Source organism: Papaver somniferum, chromosome 8, assembly GCF_003573695.1.
Source record: "Papaver somniferum cultivar HN1 chromosome 8, ASM357369v1, whole genome shotgun sequence".
In the NCBI taxonomy this organism is placed as follows: Eukaryota; Viridiplantae; Streptophyta; class Magnoliopsida; order Ranunculales; family Papaveraceae; genus Papaver; species Papaver somniferum.
In genome coordinates this window covers 47,311,612-47,320,531 of record NC_039365.1, presented here as the reverse complement: position 1 = coordinate 47,320,531, position 8,920 = coordinate 47,311,612, and positions in this window count along the sequence as shown.

The window sequence follows — 8,920 nt, the reverse complement described above, 5'->3', positions numbered from 1 at the left end:
CCCCCCCCGCTTTTTCACCTCCTCTTATCTTTGTGTCCATCTCATTAATCATTTCAGATGCTAGCACTATTTGATTTTGAATATTCCTTCCTTTAATAAATGCTCCTTGCTAAGGGGAAACAATCTTTTGCACCATAAAGCTCAATCTTGTTGTTATAATTTTGGTAAAAACCTTGAAACAGAAATTCATTACACCAATTGGTCTAAACTAAGATGATTTTCTTGCATTTTTGACCTTTGGAAGAAACATTAAAAAGTTAGCATTCATACATGCTGGGATGAATTCTTTTTCCCAACAAAATTGGATTGTTTTAATAAAATCTTCACTGATTACTTCTCAAGCCATCTTATAGAAGCATCCTCCAAAACCATCTGGTCCAGGTGAGCTATATGGATCTAGATCAAACACTGCTTTCTTCACTTCATCTGCTGAAGGGATAACTTCCAAATTTTCATTATCTGCACTATGAATTACTTTTGGAACTGAATCAAATATCTCCTTAGAAATTTGAATTTATTTATATCTTAATTTTGCTTCAAAATGATTCACCAAAATGTCTGAAAGCCCCTGTTGAGTTGATATAAGTTCACCCTCTTCATTTTCAAGCTCCACTATGGCATTATGCATCTGTATGATTTTCATATTCACATGAAAAAACTTTGTATTGGCAGCACCATATGTAAGCCACTTAACTCTAGCTTTTTGTCTTTCCATGTCTTGATGTTGTTGATTTATTAACTCTTGTACTCATCTAGTTGTTACAAGTTGATTTAGTAATACATTGTTACTAGGAGACTGGTCTGGGATAAGAGATAGTTTCATTACTTCTTCATCTGCTTGCTTAAGTTTTTTCTTTACATCTCCAAAGACATTCCAGTTCCAATTTTTAATTGTTACTTTGAGATGTGTAAGCTTTGTCAGGAAAATGAAACTTGGATTGCCCCTCACTTCAATTTTCCATGCATCTTCAATAACTTTTTTGAAACCTTCATGTGTCATCCACACTTATAAAGCTCTGAATGGAACATTTGATGGTTTGGGAAGAGTAACATTTGCTCCAAACAGTGGATTGTGATTAGATGTACCTCTTGTTCCAACTTTATATCCCCAACTTGGATAAGTTTCAAGCAAGTGCACATTATAAAATACTCTATCCATATTACACACTATTCTTTTCTTTCCTGCTCTATTGTCACACCATGAAAATTCTAATCATGTTTTTGGAGCGTGAATCATTTCAAAATTCTGAATGCAGTTGTTAAAGTCTAGCATTGTTGTAGTTAATGGAATTCTTCCTCCTTTCTTTTCTTCCATAGACAAAACTGCATTAAAGTCCCCAATTATCATACAACGCTTATTTAAACAAGATCTTACTGTTAAATCCTCCCATGAGCTTCTTCTATTGATTGTTAAAGAATCTGCATGAACACCAGTTACAAGTTTCCCACCAATGTCCACTGTTATTGCTTGTTTTGTAATAGATGCCACCACAGGGTCTTTTATTGAAGCACTCCACAAGAGCCAAATATTTCCTTTATTTGTTGCAGAAGAATTATGAATCACTTTTTTATTCATTCCAGGTAGTCTCAGTTTTGTACATGAGTTAGAATTGACTCTTACTTTTGGTTATGAAAACCAAATTAAAGTGGGACAAAAATTACTTACTAAACTTCATAATTTGTCTTTGGCTTTAGATCTTCTTAAGCCTCTGACATTCCAATACAATACTCTCATTTAGAAGGATTTTTGAGGAGAAGAAGGACCCCTCTTTCCTGAAAATTTAGAACTACCAGCTGAACTGTTATTTTTCTGAGCTGCCTGATTTCTAGTTGTCACATTTCTCACTGGTTTATTGAACTTTGCTTTTATTTTAGTACCTTCTTTCAAAACTCCCACCTTAGAGCTTTGAGAATCAATAGATCTACTTTTTGGTAGAGCATTAACTGGTTGTTTAATTTGTACTACATTATTTATGGAAGGAGTATTTGAACTTACTTCAAGTATTTGTTGTACTGGTAAAGTTGAATTCTGAACCTCAAGAAGTTCTTTAAGCTCTTCAGTTTTGTCTTGTAATATGTGAAAACTCCATGAAGTAGAAGATTCTCCAATTTGAAGTATGGGATGAATTATAATATCAATAGATTCTTCTTCTCTAAAGATTTCCTCCACTTGAAAAACTGGTTTAGGTGTTTCTTGACTTTTTTTTTATGGTGGATAACAGATATCAAAACCAACAGAAGAAGGTATCTGAACTTCTTTTACTTTGTGTTTCCAAACCTTTTTAGGATATACCTCCTTAGTTGACTCTTGTTGTTGTTCTTTTCTCTTCAATCTGCATTCAACAACTAAGTGGCCAATCACTGTACAATGATTACAAACTTTGGTAATTTAGGAATATGTATAGGCTGCTCAAATTTTCCATACTTTGATTCAATACTAATTTTTCTAGGAATTGATTTTGCCATGTCCACTTCAACTAAAACACTTGCATAAAAGCCACTTTCTCTTTTCAATGTAGTTTCATCCACTTTTATTGCTCTTCCAACTTTGTTACCCATTTGCAGGATAATATTCTCCTTCCAGTACTCAATACTTAAACCAAGAAACATAACCCATACAAAGGCTGAAGTAGTTTTTTTATTATCTGGATTAAAATTTGGATCCCAGGCTCTTAATTTCAGAGTTTGAGATTCCACAATCCAAATACCTTTCCAAATTAAACTTTTATCTTCTTCATTATCTAATTTTATGATAAAAAAACCTTTACCTAAAGGAATAAGTTGAAGTTTACCTTTGACAATCCACTGTTTTCTCAAAGATGCTTCAACTGTTTCCATATTTAATTTGACCAAATCCAATCTTCTGATTAGGATGTATCTCCACTCATTCAAACAGTCTTCTATAACTTCATCAGGAATGAACCCAGATAGAGAATCATCCTTCGAATTTGAATTCATCTTCGAAGAATCAAAAGAACTCGTTACAAAATTTGAATCATAATGTTTAATATTGGACCTAATTATAGATCCATTTTCTAATGAAATATTTTCAATAAAAAAACTACCATCTATTGATTAACGATACCAGGATTCATACCACTAATCATTAGAATTTGTTCAGATTCACCTGAGACGATGAAGATTTGAATGCTAGTCTCGAAAAACTAAGAAAAAACGAAACTGAGTTGTCGTCGATTCAATCGCCGAGTTAGCTCCTGATTCGCAGAGCTCTACCTTAGCTCTGTCCAATATCAGCTTAGCTGCAGTTATAAAGAAAGAAGTTTCGTAATAATATTAAGGAGAAAAAGAAATACGTTGATCCAAAAGCTACTCAGAAATGGGTACCAAAGAAGATCAATAAAGCAACGAGTGCCACTAAGAAGGATCTCTCAGACAAGAGTAAGACAAGGGAAAACATCTTAATGAGGTATGTAACAATTATTGAAAGTTTCAAGCAAGTTGTTAAATTCCTAGAGTCTATGCATAATTTTGTTTCGATTACCTATGGTGAGCAAGATTTTGTTCACCTCAACACAACTTGATTGTGTTGGAAGTGCATCCTCACCAAGAAGCCCTAGTAAATGCGGTGAGGAAAGCAAAAGAATTGCGGCGCATATATTATGTTGGGTAATTTTTTTTGAATGTGTGGAACAATTTATTGTTATGAGCTAGTTTATGACTGAAGTTATGTGAAAATTACTTTGAACATTTTATATGATATGTGTGAGACAATCATTTAATGTTAACTCGGGATGTTTCGTATTGATAAAATGATCAATCGAAAATAGCCTTGAAGATAGTATATGTAAGATTACTATTGCTCAGGAATGGTTTGATTCGATCTATATCAGTCATGTGAAAATAACCTCGTACATCTTACATGATTTGTGTGAGACAGTCATTTGATGTTAACTTGGGATGTTTCTTATTGATTAAATAATCATTTGAGAACTACTTGGAACTAGTGGTATGTGTGAGATTACCATCATTGTCTTCCAAGGATGTTTCAAATTGATTAACCAAGAATCTTAGAACTACCAGATACATGTTAGTTTGCGAACTCCATTTGCGAACTGATAAGAGCTAGTTGGGTCAGTAATCTTTGTTCACGAACTGTGTTTACTGTTAAGGGTCCGTAACTATTGTTCACGAACTGTGTTCGCGAACTATTACAATTGGTTCATGCCCGGGACTCCTGTTTGCGAACAGTCGAACTGGTATGTTCTAGTTCGGCTAAAAGACATTTTGTTCACATATTAGTATGTAAACTATATTGTCTATGCTCATGGATTCAGGATTGGTTGCGAACTAAGGAACCTGAACTTGTATTACCGTAAGTGGAAAACGCTTTGGTATTACAACCCTTGAACTGGTAAGAACACATATACTTACCAGTCAAATATTAGCACATGCATTATGAAATAATGCGGCTAATTGTTCTATATACCACGTGTATGATTCTTAATTACCTAACTTGATTTGTATTGAAATTCTTAAAGTATAACAGGTTAGAAGAAATAATGAAAGTCAATGGATGTTGTTATTATTGTCAAAGAAACTTTTTCATACACTTATGATAACCATTGTTGGTGTAAATCCTTGTGTAAAAGGTTGTTCTTCCTTCCAAGCATATCAATTCTTGTATATACAAGTTTGTATCTTAGAAAAGATGATCATAATACTTGATCTTCATGATTACATATTGTGTACTGTTTGATTACCATGGGATGGTTCTAATTCTTTTTATTAACACTATATCATGAGAGACTTTCGATGATTGGTTCTTAGCTCATATCTCCTAGCGGGATTTCCAAAATCCAATATATATAAATCCTTCTCCCTGGAGTAAGGTCACTCGTGTTGTTCTTTTAGGAATGACATCAAATGGGGGAGAGTTCTTAAAAGAACTTGTGCTTAATTGCTATATCTTTGTGGAGAGAAGCGGTTGTGGAGTATGTAGGGGTTAAATTGTATCTTAATAAAATCCTTGATGAATCCACTAAGTTTAGACTATGTGATATCATCTAAAGTAAAGTTGATATGTTCTTTAGTCATGAATTATCTTTTGAGAATTCATTACGATCCCATAGTTTTCTTACCTTTGACAATTTATATTGAAAAAAAGGGGGAGAATTATTTAGTAGTTCATATTACATACATATGGTTTACGGATCATTATGTAAGTGAGAGTGGATTCATATGCAAAAGATGGAAGTATTGACTAAGGGGGAGAAACATATCACCGTAGTATTATTTCGAAGTTATGATACAAATGGACTTTGATAAGGATAATAATACTATGCTATGGATCTTCAATAAGTACAAGATGAACACACGCATAGTTGAAGAACCAAGGAAATTAAGCATGATGGGTTTTGAAGCTGTAATGCTTTTGTTTATTTAAATTCATATGTAAAATGGTTTTGTCACTAAGATTGATAAAGGAGGAGATTGTTAGAGCATTTCTCGGTTGAACCCACTAGCGTTGGTATGTCAAGCTAGTTGTCAAGTTTAGTTACCAAAACGCGTTCTTGATTTAGTATATTAAAGTTAGTTTCAGACTAGATTATAGGTCTAAGAAGTAGAATCGAAGCTATCCTTGAAGGATGAATACTGAAGACTACAAGAAGACATCAACAATGACTTCATCAACAAAGGTACGTGGTGATTGATTTCATTTGGATTCTTGTTCAATTCTACCTTTATAATCTATCGAAACAAATGCTCACTCTATGGAACAATTCCTATGACGTTAAATGTTTATTTGATCCACGACTTTTGTGACAATAATATTTATCCCTAGAAAGGTTCTCATGTTATTGTGAATGAGCTTACGAATTCAACGAGCCAAGAATCACTCAATTTCGAGTTATAACGAAGAGGCCATGAGTGATTTGTTGAAGCAACAGTTATAAGTGTTGCTGTTAATGTTGCAGTTCGTTAGTAGGAAACAATACACGAACTCTTTGTAACGGTTCACGGACTTGAGCGCAAATACGTAACTAGAGGCCTTTTGTAGTCAAGTTTTTGATGTTTCCTTATCTAGGCAAGATGGCTATTACTCCAAACATATTTGATTACCATATTAAAGTGTTTGTGATATTTTAGAATTCCTTCCTATGTTAAATTGTGATTTATTTACATAAATACAATATATGCTAAAGTAATTATTTAGGCAAGAGTTGTAACTTAGGAAAGACTCCCAGAATTAGGAGAGTCTTGAAAAAGGAAAATAGATTTCCCTTGCTTAGATTTCAAGCTACCTTGTTCACTATAAATAAAGGGTTCGTGAATACCACATTTTTCATCCCTTGGAAAATTGGTGTAAGGTTCATAAGGTTGTTTTCCATGTCTTCTGTTCGACGTGAACAAGAGTGAGATAATTAAGTCTTTGCTTTGGGGATCGCAAAGCCGAGTTAGTAATAATCTTCGTGATAGTTACGCAACTTGTAATCTAGGTTTTTCACCTCTTGTCTATTCTAAGGTCTTCTATTCTGATATAAGACTATTCAAGAGTTGTTGATAATAAACCCTAGGTTTTGAAACATTTAATTTATCGATCGTATACCGATACTAGTTGGTCGAAATCGAAGCTACAAAGAAAACTTCGATTAAGGTATCTCGTAAAATACTTGAGAAGTTTAAACAATATATCTCTAGATTTATTTTAGTTGTTCTTGTTGTAGAATTATTAGGGTTTTCTTAACTTGGAAATTTATCTTTGGAAGCGCCCAAGTTCACTTCCGAAAATCAGGTTCACAGACTTCTTGTGAGTACGCATACTGATTGTAAGTTGAAACCCTAATTTACAAGTTTGTTTTGGTATCACTACTTTTATTTGGTAGTTGTTCGAGACAAACACAATATTTCCAAAACCTTGATTCACATCTAAAGGGAAATCAAACTGGTGTTTTGTGAAAGCAAAAGATCAAAAAAAATATCAACGTGTTGTTGCTTCTTCTATAGAGAACTAACATTCTGCTAGAATATTTTTGAGAGTGCTTCTGAAGAGAACTATGTTCTGCCAGAAGATTTCAAGAATAACTTATCAAGAGAATTTGTGTTCTTCTAGAAGATTTACGAGAAAAATTCCTAAAGAGAATTAGTGTTCTGCTAGGAGTTCTATAAGTACTTGAATACAGTTGAAGCGGGTGTTACATCTAATCCGAATAGGTAGTAGGAAATTGGTGTAACAACTTATAATTAATGTGTGTTTATTCTGAAATAGGTCCCAGGGTTTTTCTGCATTTGCGGTTTCCTCGTTAACAAAATTTCTGGTGTCTATGTTATTTCTTTTCCGCATTATATATTCTTTATATAATTGAAATAATACAAGTTGTATGTTTATCAATCACTGTTGTTAAATCCAATCTTGTTTGTTGGATAAAACTTAATTGATCTTGGACACTTGACTTTGTTATTTTTACATTGTTAGACCAGTCTGGACTAACCCTGTTTTAAGTGGACACCGTTTTGAAATATTTCTTTAGTGATTGTTTCTTAAAGAGGTTTATACACGGTGGGTCTTGAATAGGTTGTGATCAACACAAAAGATATTGGTCCAAGAACTCACACACTATAATCGGGTTTACAGACTTGTTTCTGTTTAACTTGATTGTGTTGAGTAAGAGATAAAATACTTTTGTATTATTCCTTGATTGATTTTTTACTCTCGGAATATTATTAAGGTTTAGTTCATACAGATTTCCAAACGAAATAGTTGATTGTGGTTTTTGTACCCCCGCGTTTTCAGAAATATTGGTAGAAGAAGTTATTGTGAACCATTAAGAAAATATACTATATTTAGTGCTAAAGAGAATGACTGTTCTGTTAGGATATCTAGTATCAAACGTCTATTCAGAACTTCGGTTCTGCTAGATGTTATTAAAACAAGAATACTGCTGAAGCTGAGTAACTAGGAATTTAGATTGCTTGATATTGTCTACATGAAGTTGCAGGTTTACTTTTTGTAGTGTCTTAATTCATTGAGTATTCAAAACTGGACTAGGTCCCGGGGTTTTTTTACAAGATTATAGTTTTCCTTGTTAACAAAATTCTGGTGTGTTCTTTACTTTATTGCCGCATTATAATTGTGTTTGTATTATAGTTAAAGTAAATACACTTGTACGTTAACTAGGCACTTGATATTGATAGTGTTTCGGTCTTGTACCATAACTAATATCAAGTGAACATCTTGTTGTTGTATTATTTCAATCTTGTATCCATAGACGATCACACAAGGTGTATTGTGATTCTCCACTTGGCTTTGATTTCCCACATTGTTAGGCCAGTTCGGACTAACCTATTTCAAGTGAACACCGTGTTGAAATATTCCTTTAGTGATTGTTGCTTAAAGAGGTTTATACACGGTGGGTCTTGAATAGGTTGTGATCAAAATAAAAGATTGTGGTGTATCTGGGTACCCTCGTCTTTTCAGGTACATCTCCATTGTTGTTGTAGAGATATAAAGAGTTTGAGAGAAAAATGTGGAACAGAAAGAGAGAGAGATATGGAATGAGAAAAAGAGTGAAGTCCAGAAGTGAACAAGGCTCACAAAGCTCGATTTTCTTCAAGAGCTACTCGTCAAATCCACAAAACTTCTAATGCAAGTACTTGATTTTTCAATCTGAATTTGAACCATTAAATTTTCTATTGCTTATGTTATATAAATCATCCCTTAGTTCGTTATTCAATCTACTTAATTTCAACTTTTTTTTGGGTGACTTCAGGTAATAGAATCTCTAAAACCCCACAAAAGAAATGTTGTAAAGGGAGCTAGAGATGCTCGAATTCAGCGTAGTAAGATGGTGAATCTGAAGTTTTTTTTACTGTTTTTCTGGTTCATGCCAATTTTGAATAGCGGTATACCTAAGCAATTAACCACCACTGACTAAGAAGAAAAAACTATCATTTTCATGCC